This window comes from Primulina tabacum, chromosome 3 (genome assembly GCF_025594145.1).
Source record: "Primulina tabacum isolate GXHZ01 chromosome 3, ASM2559414v2, whole genome shotgun sequence".
In the NCBI taxonomy this organism is placed as follows: domain Eukaryota; kingdom Viridiplantae; phylum Streptophyta; class Magnoliopsida; order Lamiales; family Gesneriaceae; genus Primulina; species Primulina tabacum.
The window spans coordinates 22,108,169-22,122,677 of record NC_134552.1 but is presented as its reverse complement, the minus strand read 5'-3'; positions in this window follow the sequence as shown (position 1 = coordinate 22,122,677).

The following is a 14,509-nucleotide window of genomic DNA, read 5'->3' as shown; positions in this document are numbered from 1 at the left end:
AGAAACAATACTGGCCAAGAAAGCCTGACAACCCCTTTGCATAAGTCTCCGCGCTTGCATGCAAGAGATCATGCGAGGGAAACTTCTCCATCTGGCTGGCTCGAAGAGAAACTGCTCCATACCCAAAGGTCTTACCAACACTGACCTTTTCTGGAAGTCGATAAGAACTCTGTTCTTCGTCAGCCAGTCCATTCCCAGAATGATATCAAATTATGGCATCGGCAACACAATCAAATCGGCGTACACTGGGTGGCCCTGTAGTTCCTGATCGATGTCTCTGACCACGCTAGTAGCTGGTAATTCTTCCCCTGACAGGACTTTCACTGAGTAGTTCACGTCGAGTCCAATAGACTTGACGTCCAAGTGACTAGCGAATGTCTCCGAAATAAAGGAGTGGGTGGCTCCTGAGTCTATCAGGGCCTTCGTGGCTAGTCTCTTTATAAATATATTTCCTGAGAGACGTTAGCACAATACAAAACTTATCTCATCAAAATTCTAACCTTAATCTCAGGCATAGAAGAAATTTATATCGCATGACACCCAAAAATATTACTAGCACACTAATAAACACAAATGAAATTCCTACACATGCATGGCAAAGTAATACTGAGCTTAGGTAAAAAATTTTACCGGTCAGTAATGTTGTGTCTGGGTTCGCCTCCTGCGCATGCATGGCGAACATTCTGCCCTGGGTCGGCTGCCTCCACTGTTGGCACTCCTTCAACATGTGGTCACTTGCCCCGCATTTGAAACACTTGCCTGACCCATATAAACATGGCCCCGGGTGCTGGCGGTTGCACTTCAGGCACACTGGGTGCTCACCCAGCCTCTGTGGCACCTTCTACTGTGGCATAGGACCCTTGCCCTTTGGCGGTCCCTGATATGGCTTCTTCCCTGACTGCCCCTGGAACGGCCTCTTAAACTGAGGTCGCTGCTGCTGCTGTTGCTGTGGAGCCTGATAGGGCCTCTTGCCCTGCCTGTCAGCCTCAATATCTCTCTGATCCTGCTCTGCCGCCAAAGCTTTTGACACGGCAATCGTGTAGGTAGTAGGACCAGCAACTCGAATGTCATGGCGCAAGACCGGCCGCAACCCATCCATAAAATGCCTCAACTTACTCTGGGCATCATTAGCTATAAGGGGCACAAAGTGACACCCCCTCTCAAACTTTGTGACAAACTCTGCAACACTACCGTCTCCCTGTTCCAGAGTCATAAATTATCTAGTCAGTCTGTATCGTACTTCTTCAGTGAAGTACTTGGAGTAGAATATCTCCTTGAAGTCATCCCAAGAAAGGGTCTACAAATTCGCTGCTACGGACGCGCTCTCCAACCACAGTCTGGCATCCCCGGTCAGTAGAAATGTGACACACCTGACCCTGTCTGCATCTTGCAACTCCATAAAGGTAAAAATCACCTCGATGGATTTAATCCATCCCTTGGCCATCATCGGGTCGGTGGTCCCCGTAAACTCCTTTCGGCTCATCCGTCTGAACCTCTCGTATACTGCTTCTGGTCTGGGTCTCGCCTCTGTGTTTGCCGCAGCCTGGTTCCCCGCAAACTGTGCGAAGAACTGCGTCATACCTGCGAGCATCTGCGCCTGCATATCCTGAGGTGGAGGTGAGGGATTGGCCCTCCCCTCATCTCGAGGCTCTCGGTCCTCTTCCCTAGCTTCACGGTTAACCAAACGTCTAGGAGGCACACTGTTCCAAAATATATCCAACAAGTAAACCCAACATGCATGAATATAACATCAATAGCATACGATGCACGTAATCTGAACTTAAAACATGGACATGCCAAAATCATGACTTAATGCTTAATACATAACATAATAAAAAACATTAAAACTTACAGACTTAAGGTGTGGTTTCGTGAGCTTCTCGCAACTGGCAATAGGCATAACCCTTTACAAGAACACCGCTCTGATACCAACTGTAACATACCGTACTTTTAAACTACTTAAAATTTGCGGAAAATTAAAAATTTTCATAAATCAATCGTGAACCTTCAAAATTCGATGAAACAAACTGTCCAACCCCAATGTAGTTGCATGAAAGATCTCAAAGTAAAGTTGTCAAAGGTATTTGCTCAAAATCTCATAACCAGTAACATAAGTCAGGGTACTTTTAAACATTTCATAAAACTTAAAACTTGGCGGTCCTTGGGTTTAGCCTCTCGCACAGTCCAAGCCAGCTCACTGGTCCACATTTCTCGTCTCCTCAAATGCATCCTCACTTGCATCGATCAAGTCTAGTGAGTCTAAAGACTCAACACGTATAAAGTGGAAGTAGCGAGTAATACATAATAAAATCACATACAACTTTAAAATAGAACGTACATACTGGAACTTGAACTTGCATACACAAAGCTTGAATATACGTGCATACATACGTAGACGTGCCAGAACATGAAACTTTTCTTAAACATGCTTGCATACTTGAACATACATAAACTTCGTTATTTTGCGTAGAGGCATGTTTCAAAGCAAGTGATCCATACATAAATACGCCTGATAAGACTAAACCACAATACTGGGCTGACAGGAAAGATCCACTGCCACATACATGAGATCCCCGTTCATGCTTTAACGGGTGGATTGGTCTCCGTTCATGCTTTAACGCTTTCCAATCCTGGTCTAAACCTGTTCATGATTTAACGGAGTGGATTGGTCCCTGGTCATGCTTTACCACTTTCCAATCCCATACATAATTGGTCACAAGACATTTAGCATACCTCAAAAACTTAAAAATATTTTCATTGCACGTCGAACATACTTACTTACTTGGCGCTGAGGGATTCGTTGGATCTCGCTTGGGGTCACTGCTGCACATACTAACATGATTACATGGACTTAACTTTCATAGCTTAGACGTAGCTACTCGTGCTCACCATCGAAGTAATTAAATAACTTATGACATTCTAGATCACTCGGGACTTGATCTCGTTAAACCATCGTATTAACCCATGACCTCGAACCCCGAACAATCTCTAAAACGATGTGTGAACATTTTCCAAAAATAAAAGACATGAACTCACTATTGAACTTGAAAAGAAGAAAGAACCAAACATTTTTACAGATGGGGCCATGCTCGGGCAGTAACAAATTACCGCTCGAGCGCCAGATCTTCTGGACGCCTACCCTCGGACAGAAAGAGCGGAGCTCGGGCGGTAAAATATTACCGCTCGGGCGCCGAGTCTTCTGGACTCCGCGACTTGAAGCTTAATACTCCTAACTAAATCATACGAATCGTGAATCAATCCATCGAGACTTATCCTAGGACGCTATAACATTGACTCGACTCCACAAAAACGTCTCAAACGACGACGCACACTAAACAAGCAACAAATCCGTAAACTCAAATTTTGACACCAATTGATTCCTACGATTTCTAATGCAACCAACGACTATCGACACGAAACAAATCATCAAAACTCATCCCAAACTCATACTCCATATACCTAAACACAGCAGCGATCGTCCGACGGTTCTCAACGAAGCCTGCAACAAATAAACTTCAAGAACACATCAATAACATATTTTTAGAAAACGCAGTTTGAGCAGTCCCACGAAAATCACCATAACTCACTCAATTTTTATCCAAATACTTCGAATTTTATATCAAATCGAAGGTATCAAAAAATTCTACGATTTTCATGTCGAAAGTTTTCTCAAAATTGCGACCGAAAAATTGCAGTTTTTAAAAGAACAGCAAAAAACGAGATTTTCAGGTCCAGAAACGTTCAAAATGCGATCTAAACAATTTTCGCTCAAACTTTACACATCACACATGTATTTTTACGCATAAAAATAACGCAACACATACTATGACATGATCGACGCAGGGAAAATAGAATATACGTGCCTTATGATGTTAAAGTTTACCGAACCGACGATACCGAAGCGAAGATGGCGCGAGGATTGATCCGGGACGAACGTGGCGCTAAAATCCTTGAAGAAAACACACGAAAATTTGCTGGAAGATGGAGAGGGAAGGGGACGGCTGCAAGGACTATTAGAACCCTAGGTTTCTTTTCAAAAATATGAAATGAATGGATGTGTATGTGTGTGTTTTGTGAAAAACGTGAGTGAATGTGTGTAAAAGCGTGTGTACGCTTGTGTTTAGAAATAATTAGGGGATGATTTTGCTTAATTATACCATTAACCATGCTAATCAAGATACTAATTAAAATGTTAACTCAATTAAAAAATTAATTAAAATACTATCCCTACTAATCTTGAAATATAATCTCCTAATTAAAATAAGGAGCACAAGCACTAAATCTTTAAACGTTTTAAAATCTTAAAATCACCTAATAAGTAAATTAGGCTTTAAAAGACTAACACTTCATAAATTAATTAAAATGCCCCATCCTTAACCTAAAATAAAATACCGCATTAAAATTTTCGCCAAAAGTCGTCGCTGGTCTTTTTCCTCGATTCCGCCCGAATAATCGCCTGAAACATGAAGCTCAAGAAAACATGTAACGTGCATCACATAAGCATAATTAATTTAAAATAATGCATTTGAATAAATCATGCATCGCTATAAATCATTTTAAAATTAAATAAATAATTTAACAGTTAAATAAATGAATGGGTTATACGTGTAAGGCCCGAGAATTTGATTATCATAATCTGATATGATTTGTGGATAATTGAGATATGATTATAGACATAATGGATCAGACCGGGGAAGCCGGAAAGAAGTTGGAATTATGTGCGAGGAAAAGACCTCGCTAATATGCGCGACCCCGCCGGGCGCATATGCGCGAGGCAGGCAAAGGACCTCGCGCATATGCCCGACATGGATCCGCGCATGTGCGCGAGGGTACCCGAGAGTTGTGAAGAATGGTGAAGGACCTCGCGCATATGCGCCGAATGAGGGCGCGCATATGCGCGAGCTGCCGAGAAGCTTATCGCGGAGACCAGTAGGTCTCGCGCATATGCGCCGGTTGAGGTCGCGCATATGCGCGAGACGTGTTGTTTCAAGGAGTTAGCCACGTTTCCTTAGGCATGCAAGGATATATATACATATATATGTCATTCTTCAGAAACAGAAACGAAGAAAGAGAATCGAGAAAGGCTTGTGAAATCCTTACGCCTTTATATTTCAATCCGTCCGTCTAATTTGTAATCCGACTTCAGTACCGTGTTCCTATCGACGAGGGCTTCAACTGGACGTAAGTTTTATTAGGTTTTGATATGATTTGGAATTATGATATTGCCAGAATCAGATATGATTGGCATATGCTGTTCTTGACATAGTAGAAATCATATAATTGAAACCGGATCGAAGAACAGATACCGTATGAAATTGTTATGAATTTTCAGAGTTGATTTGATTGTGATTAGACCGATTTGATATCAGAATTGTGTTGTTATCAATTATGAAGTGTTGGGATTGATATCTGATTGATACTGTATTGCTCAGTATATTGATATTATTCAGATTTGGATCAGAGGAGTTGTTGATTGTATATATCGATATTGTATTGCCGGTATTTTGAGATTGTATCATGATATCGTTGATATGGATCAGATTATGTTTGATTTGAGTATTGATCAGAACAAGTCTTGAATTGAGATAGACATTGATACAGTGTATTCGATATTGTTATTGCCAGATTGATTTGACAGGCAGTGAGTTCGAGACTTCGATAGAGTCAAATCGACAAAACGAAACGAAAGGTATAAATTGATGTTGATGCGGGATTGCACAACTCGAGTTAGATTCGACTTGAGTTTCCCAAAATCACATACTTTACCTTATTGCATTGATATTTGCAATTGAATGAGATTAATATCTTTGGTCTATTGATTATGTATTGACTCATAGGCGGATGCGCCTAGTCGTAGACAATTGATCTCGTGACAGAGGTACAAGATAGTGATGGAATCGTCACTGGGCCATTGCACATTGTCACAGAGGTTTGGCAGGATATGCCAGGGCTAATATGCCTAGAAGATTGGCAGATATGCCAGGGCGGATGTGCCTAGTTTGTGGCTAATTCGCCAAGACGCCGAATGTTTGGTTATATCGAAGTGGATAGAATTGGAGTTTCTTCTATTACTGATATTCGATATGGAAAGAGCCAAAGTCCGTGAATAAGAACGTACCACTACCTCGATCGGGAGTGTAGGTGGGTGTATGTTCTTATTCCGATCGGGATCCCTAGATTAGGATGAGTTGAGTCAGAGTCTAAGAGTCACAGATTGTGATTCAGAGTTTGTATTGATTCATATTTTTGATTTTGATACATGTTATGAATATCTGTTTCATTCTGTTATATCTGGTTATATGAAATGCATGTTAACATGATTTATACTGGGAATGTAATTCTCACCGGAGTTATCCAGCTGTTGTCTTGTTTGTATGTGTGCATGACAACAGGTGGAACATGATCAGGATCAGGAAGAGGATGAGAGATTATGGTTAGCGTGGAGATCCGGGCCCAGAAGCAGAATAGGATTTAGCACTGGATGTATAGTCGTTAAACCTAGTTGAGATAGAGACATGTAGTACATGAATTGTAATTTAATTTTGACATGTATATCAGATAGATTACTGTTACGTTTCCGCATTTATAATTAAAAAAAAAATTAGTCCCACTTTTCTTAATGTTTATATTTGACATTAATAATGATTAAGATATGAATTAGCATCCGGGTCCCCACAATACGTGTACTGAATTTGGGCTTTACAAAAAGAATGGTAGTATTCAACTCTACATTAATTATCAAGAGCTGAATAGAGTCGCCATCAAGAACAAATATTCCCTGCCTAGAATCGAAAACATATTTGATCAATTACAAGGAGCATCGATTTTCTCAAAGATATTTATTCGTTCGAGATACCATCACCTGAAGGTGAAGGAGTCCGATGTTCATAAGACGACTTTTAGGACTTGATACGGATACTTCGAGTTTTGGTGATGTCATTCGAGTTGACCAATGCTCCAACGATCTTCATGGATCTAAGGGTTTTTTTTATTATTACTTTAAAAATTAAAAAAAATTCAAAAATAATTAAAAAAAATTATTTTGCAAAAGTTATTCAATCCGCGCCATGTAGGCGCGGACGCTCCACGTGGACGAGCGTCCGCGCTTACAAGGCGCGAACGCTCGCCTGTAGGCGCGAACGCTCGCCTGTAGGCGCGGACGCTCGTCAACGTAGACGAGCGTCCATGCTTACAAAGCGTGGACGCTCGTTCACGTAATATTATATTATTATTATTATTATTATTATTATTATTTTTATAATTTTTAATAATTAATTTAAATCGAATAAAAATATAATATTTAAGTTTTATTATTATTATTATTATTATTATTTATAATTTTGAATAATTAATTTAATTCGACTGAAAAATATAAAATATAAATATTTATAATATATGTTAATTATTAAATATTTTGTATTATTTGGTTGGGTGATTGAAAAATTAGAGATATGAGAGGATTGAAGGGAAAACTTACATAAAATCAACATTTTAAAAATATGAGATGATTGAAAAAAAATTTATTATTCCATTTTATATTATTGTTCTATTTTAAAAATATGAGAGGATTGAAAAAATATTTATTGCTCAATTTTAAAAATAAGATAGATATGATAGGATTGAAAAATATTTTTTATTTTTAAATTATTGTTCCATTTTAAATTATTGTTCCGAGAAAACGTAAATAAAATCAATTGGTCAAAAGGATATTTTAGGAAGACTCATTTCGAATTCTCTCAAAATTATATTAACACATATTTCATAAAAAAAAATTAATTGTAAAACATATAATTATATATAATGGGTTTATTATTATTAATAGATTTATTAAATAAATCAATTTATAAAAATGAGAAGGCCAACAGTGAAGGAAGCGCAAGCATTAATAATTACTTGTATAATATATTAATATTGTATTTTTATGTTGTGATTAATATTTTAATTTAATGTTGTGATTGAAATTCAATTAATAATAATAGCTTAAATAGAAAATAAGCAATGTACATTTAGGAATAGAATGAAAATATTGTAATTCAGTGTAAGTTTTATCGATAATATATGATAAAGTTAAACATCTTATTGATGTATTGATGAAATAGTATTATTTTTATTCATCTTAATTTTCTCCCTTCAATCCTCTCATATCTCTAATTTTTCAATCACTCAACCAAATAATACAAAATATTTAATAATTACAATATATTATAAATACTTATATATATATTTTTTCATTCGAATTAAATTATTTATTAAAAATAATAATAATAATAATAATAATAATAATAATACTTTCACGACGTGTGAGTTTTTATGTTGCGTTTGAAATTAAATTAATAATAATAGCTTAAATAGAAAATAAACAAAGTAAATTTAATAATAGAATGAAAATATTATAATACAGCGTAAGTTAAACCTTTTATTCGTGTATTGGTGAAAAGCTACTGTTTTTATTCTCTTTAATTTTCTCCCTACAATCCTCTCATATCTCTTTAAATTTCTCCTTTCAATCCTCTCATATCTCTAATTTTTCAATCACCCAACCAAATAATACAAAATATTTAATAATTAACATATATTATAAATATTCAAAATATTTAATAATTAACATATATTATAAATATTTATATTTTATAAATTTTGTTGAAGAAAATATTATTCCCAAGAATTTTGGCGTATGACAAAAACAAGACAATACTATGGTTCATATATGTGACATATATCAGTTCAACCGTCCAGCTCAAATAATGATGTATCTTTCTAACCGGCCAAAGCTAAAAGGAGTCTCAACCGCTTAACAAAACCGGATAACTTAAAGGATCATTTATTAATCAAAGACATTCTCTGACCCGTTTAATACATTCGAAGTATTACACCATCTTGAAGTCTACGTATATACATCTGCTCCAAGATTGATCTGCATTTATGATCTTTTCCCAAAGAAGAGAGACCAAGTACAGACTGCATGTTCTGATGCTAAATACAGTTACAATAAAAGGAACTCCTCAGGAAAAGCACTTCAGAATTGTGCTGAGCAAAAGAAAGATTAAATGCGTTCATTAAAGAACATTTAATGCTCATAAAGATGACAGCGACTCATTTGTTCAGAGATTCATGTTAACGTTGCTATGTCCTTCCCGACCGTTAAGAAAATCGTTTATATTACTGGAAGAGTGTGCCTAGCAGAAGCAGTTTTTTTCGGCTCACAATTGAATCATAATAGCTTGCTTGCCTACTTGAAAATATCTCCGAGCACTCCTAAAAGTTCACATACTTCTTCGCTCAAATAAGCACGCTTTCAACAGAAAATCATTTGATCATTTTAGGATCATTTTCGTGCTACTCACACCAAACCGTTTATTCACATCAGTAACCTGTTGGTTATTAGATCAAGTCTTGTTATCTGGGGAACTGAGTGTTCTTAATATCCAGAAGTGTAAAGTGATCACTAAGAGTTCCAATACAGGCAGTGTGATAAGTCCTGATTGGAGTGGGCTGTTGCAAATACGTTGTAAAGCCAAAGTCTTTTAGTGGAATCCTTCCTGAAAAAGGAAGAAGGGGTGACGTAGGAGTATTCAATCTCCGAACTTCCATAAAAATCTTGTGTTATTTACTTATCGCAAGCTCTTACCTTTTTTAACCGCAATTTGTTAAGTCTGCTAAAAGTGTTTGAACCTTCATTGAAAAATGTGAACCGTTTTCCGCACTCATCAGTGGTTCAACTTTCCAACCGTTTGAGAAAGAATTTTCAACCGCCTAAAAACGTTTGAAGAAAAACTTATTTTAAATAAGAAAATTTGAAAGAGTTCATTCACCCCCCCTCTAAACTCTTTCCCGATCCCAACAAGTGGTATTAGAGCGGGGTTTTCTCAAACACTGACATCTTCTCAATCACTTATGGCTTCTTTCAATAAAATTCCAATGTTCTCTAAAGAAGATTATGACGAATGGAAAATTCTCATGCAGGCACATTTAGCAGCCCAAGATGACGATATGTGGTATGTCATCACTGACGGGCTAATGAAAATTCTGAAGGTGAATACAGTTGCAACAATAACTGAAGGTGCTCCTCAGATGGTGGAAAAGCAGAGATCTGAATGGACACCTGAGGATAAAAAGAAGGCAAATTTGGATAACGTTGCGAAAGATATTCTCTATAAAACTCTGGACAAGAATATGTTCGCCAAGATCAAGACCTGTACTACTGCGAAGGAAATTTGGGAAAAACTTACTCAACTATGCGAAGGCAATGATCAGACTAAGGAAAACAAGTTGACTGTGGCTATCCAGAAGTTTGACAACGCAAAGATGAAGCCAGGAGAAACTCTTGCAGAATTTGATGAACGGTTCAGCAGTATCATCATCGAACTCACCTCACTCGGGAAAGAATATTCCAACAGAGAAATTGCTTTAAAAGTTATGCGAGCTCTTCCCAAAGAATGGGATGTAAAGACTATAGCAATGCGAGATTCAAAAGATCTGAACAAACTGGAACTTCATGAACTCTTCGCCGACCTTAAGGCGTATGAGTTCGAACTAGGAATACGAACTGAAGAGGATCCATCCACATCGCAACAAACAAAGGCACTGCCAGCTACCATAGTGACTCTTTCGGTCGAAGAGTCCTCAAGTAAGAAATCGACCGAGCAATTAAGCAATGAAGCCATGTCTTTATTCTTTAAAAAAATCAGTAAATTTATGCGTAAGAATCAATTACAGATGAATAAACCTCACTTCAACAAGGACCATACTGATGATGGTCAAGCTTGTTTTAACTGTGGAAAGAAAGAACACTTTATTGCAGAATGCAACAGGCCAAGAAAAGATGAAAAGAAATAAGGTGACAGAAGACGAGTTAAAGACAACAAAAGATTCATCAAAAAGAAAAGTCAGCGAGTCCTAGTTGCAGAAGAAGACAAAGGCAAATGGGCTGAATCAGAATTTGAAAAATCCATTTCTGAAGAATCCTCAATTGAAAGCGAAGATGAGAAAGTAGAGTGTCTCATGGCAAAAGAAGATCAAGAATCTACTGATGAAATGGTATTTGACTTTAACTCTGATGAATTCACACGAGTAGTTCTTGTCACCGTACTTCACGACATGGTAGATGAGTTTAAGAGGCTATCACAGCAGTTCAATAAAGCCAAAATAGAAAAACAAAACTTGGAAAACAAGTTAACTCTCTCTAGCTGTTCGCATCAAAAAGAGGTTAACGGTTTGAAGGTAAAGTTAAGTCTGCTAACGGCTGAGAACGATGATCTGCGAAGATTGTTCCATGCTACTTTGAAAGAAAACAAACGGTTGATAAATACAGTTAACACTTGGAACAAGTCCTCTGATTCTCTGAATAGGATGCAGGAAATGCAAAAGCCAGCCGGAGACAGAACCGGGCTAGGTTATAGCATTAATGAATGCAGCACCTCAAGAGCAAAAACTCAACCGCTACTAGAAAAAGACAATTTAAAACCTATTAAATTTGTTAGATCTAGTAAGGTATATGAATATGATGAACCTGAAGATCAAGGCACTCACAATGTAAATCTTGAAAATAACATAAGGCGATGTGGTTTAGGATACGTCGAAATTGAGAATGCTAAAACCAACCAATCATGGCTCAGACGCAGGACTAATACAACCGCTCACAACGGTTCAGATTGGGCCAGCAGAAAGTCAGGATCAACCGGAATTCTTTCAAAAACTAGACCGAACCATTACCACAATAGCCGACCTGTTCAAAAGAGATACCGGTTGAGTGAGAATGACAGATGGTCTGAACAACATACTGGAAAGAAAAAGTCACTGCATACATCACCTGATTATGCACACAACAGCTCTCTCCTTAGGAGACATCATGAAAAATCCTTCAGGATAATTCAAGCGTGGATCCCTATGGATCTAATAAGCTCAGGACCCAAATAGGAAATGATACCAATCTCTTTTTTCAATAATGTTAGGTGTCAAAGAAAAGGAAATTGGAGGAATCAGTCAGGTTCTTGGATAGTGGCTGTTCTAGACACATGACTGGAAGCAAAGATCTCATGTCAGAAGTAATCAACTACAAAGGTCCAACAATCACCTTCGATGACAATTCTAAAGGTAAAGCTATTGGTAAGGTTAAGATTATCCACGGCAAAATTATTATTAGAGATGTACTTCTTGTAGAGAATTTATGTTATAACCTGATAAGCATAAGCCAACTATGTGACAGTGGTTACACCATAGAATTTCAAAAACTCATATGTACTATGAAAACCGCGGCAGGTAATATCATGTTAACTGGTCATAGAGAGCAAAATACATACAAAGTTAAATGGAATGATGACTGTCTTAGCGCACCTACCTGTTTTGTCTCCTGAAATGGAAATAAAAATTGGCTTTGGCATAAACGGCTCAATCACCTCAATTTCAAATCTATTGCCACTATCAGCAAACTTAAATTAGTATCTGGATTGCCTAACATTGATTTTGCAAAAGATAGAATTTGCAATGCTTGTCACTTAGGTAAACAAGTCCGGTCAACATTCAAGAGCAAAGGAAGAAACTCATCAGCAAGATGCCTGAAACTTCTTCATATGGACTTGTTCGGACCAATACCTATAACAAGCTTAGGGGGAAAAAAATACACTCTCGTAGTAATTGATGATTTCTCCAGATTTACATGGGTAACCTTCCTAAACTCCAAAGACCAAACTGCTGATCTACTAATCAAGCTGCTCAAAAGACTTCAAAACGAGAAAAGTGAAGCAGTTGACAGAATCATGAGTGACAGAGAAACTGAATTTCTAAACCGATTCCTGTCATCCTATCTTGAAGATCATGGCATAAAACATGAATTATCAGCAGCAAGATCACCGCAACAAAACGGAGTAGCTGAAAGAAGAAACCGCACATTGAAGGAAGCAGCTAGAACCATGCTAGCCGAATCTGGTATCTCACAAAGGTTTTGGGCTGAAGCCATCAACACAGCCTGTTATACTCAAAACCGGTCCATGATCAATAAGAATCATGAGAAAACTCCATATGAAATTTGGACCGGCAAGCAGCCAGAAGTTGGATACTTTCGCATCTTTGGTTGTAAGTGTTTCATTCACATTAATGGCAAAACACATCTCACCGCTTTTGATGTTAAAGCTGATAATGGCACTTTTTTAGGATATTTAGCAGTGAGCAAAGCATACAGAGTTTATAACCAAAAAACTCTCACTGTTGAAGAATCTATACACATCGTATTTGATGAATCATCTATATGTCATGACAGCAATAGTAAAAGTATACATGATTTAATAAATAATCTTGATGCAACTAACCTTGAAGCAAGCAGTGATGATGAGGTAGATCTGAGAAAAATAGGGATAATCACATCAAAAGAAAAATCAACCGCTCAAGAACAAACTCAACAGATGAACGAACTGGAGGACATCCAACAAACGCAGATGAAGTAGCACTGGAGAAAGAAGAAGAAATTATTCAACCTACCGAGCTAAATCCATATGGACCATGTCTCCAGTGAAAAAAGGACAATCCACTTGAGCTGGTCATCGATAACCCTACTGCTCCTCTTAGAACTAGAAATCAAATGATAAATGAAGTTATGCATGCTGCATTTGTTTCTCATATAGATCCTAAAAAAATTGATGGTGCATTACTTGACTCAAACTGGATAGAGGCCATGCAAGAAGAACTTAATCAGTTTGAAAGAAGTAAAGTTTGGCATCTAGTCCCTCGGCCTAATAACACTCATGTGATTAGAACTAGATGGGTATTCAGAAACAAAATGGATGAAAACAGTTTGATTATAAGAAAAAAGGCTAGACTTGTAGCTCAAGGCTATAGACAAGAAGAAGGTATAGACTTTGATGAATCCTTTGCCCCTGTCGCCAGGTTAGAAGCCATTAGAATATTTTTAGCATTTGCAGCATTTAAAGATTTCATAGTGTATCAAATGGATGTTAAATATGCTTTCTTGAATATATTGTTAAATGAGGAAGTTCATGTAGAACAACCACCCGGTTTTCTCAATCACACCTTCCCTGAGTATGTTTACAAACTTGACAAAGCTTTATATGGACTAAAACAGGCCCCAAGAGCATGGTATGACACCTTAACCAATTTCTTGCTTGAGCATGGTTTCACAATCGGAACGGTTGATAAAACGCTGTTTAAATTCTCAAAAAATGATCATTCATTGTTTGTACAAATATATGTGGATGATATTATTTTTGGATCAACTAACCCTAAGCTGTGTGAAAGATTCTCCAAGATGATGCAGGTGCAATTTGAGATGAGCATGATGGGCGAATTAAATTAATTTTTAGGACTGCAAGTCAAGCAGTCCAAAGATGGTATATTTATCAATCAAGCCAAATATACACGAGACATGCTAAAAAAATTCGGCATGGAAAATTGCTCTCCAACTTCCACCCCAATGAGTTCATCAATTAAGCTGGATAAAGACGAAGGGGGAATCTTTGTTGACACAAAATGTACAGAGGGTTGATTGGTTCTTTGCTAT